General features: G+C 23.6%; 1 protein-coding gene across 3 annotated transcripts in view; it reads right to left on the bottom strand.

The window, feature by feature from the left end:
- LOC102587240 (nuclear pore complex protein NUP214) overlaps positions 1-721 on the bottom strand; it is a 51,956-nt gene that overhangs the window by 27,485 nt on the left and 23,750 nt on the right. The window lies entirely within an intron of this gene.

The following is a 721-nucleotide window of genomic DNA, read 5'->3' as shown; positions in this document are numbered from 1 at the left end:
TTTTTTACTTTCTCTTTCACTAATTATTAATCTCTTGATATGAGTGTTACGTGTTTATTCTTTATCAATTAATGACTACTGAATTATGAATGTCAAATAAATATTATTAAGAATATATTTAAATAGTTAGTTTTTAAAAAATATAAGTTTTAAAAATGATGAATATTATTATTAGATTTTTTTTTTAATTTAAAGGTTCTTTTGATCTTCACTGACGTTCTTGCTAAGTAAGATGACTAGGCCGAAACTATATTTTTTATTTTTTCCCTACTACATATCTCCAACAACACATAAAGTCAATGAAATATGAATATATTAAGTTCATACTATTAGATGGTTTATACAAGCTCAAATTTTAATGTGAAAAATCTTTTTTTTTCCTCAAAGTTTCAGCGAATAAGACATCTAATTCCAAAAAGTAAATAAAAATTGAATTGTTTAGTTATCTCTAATCTCAAAATATCTAAAAAAAAATATAACATGCATATTTGATCGATTTGTTTATAAAAATAAAAAAAGATTAATAAACCGAATTGTAACCCACATCGTTCAAGTGGCACCCACGACCTCCAAATCTTAGATCCGCCTCTGGCAATGTGAATTCAATATTACTAAAACAAATGAAATTGAATATATAACATAAGCTATAAATTCAAAACAAAAAATTAACATAATACTCTTATCGCAAATTTCAACATAGCATACATAAATATGATTTTTT

Source organism: Solanum tuberosum, unplaced genomic scaffold, assembly GCF_000226075.1.
Source record: "Solanum tuberosum cultivar DM 1-3 516 R44 unplaced genomic scaffold, SolTub_3.0 scf00448, whole genome shotgun sequence".
In the NCBI taxonomy this organism is placed as follows: domain Eukaryota; kingdom Viridiplantae; phylum Streptophyta; class Magnoliopsida; order Solanales; family Solanaceae; genus Solanum; species Solanum tuberosum.
This window is presented reverse-complemented; position numbering and strand designations above follow the sequence as displayed.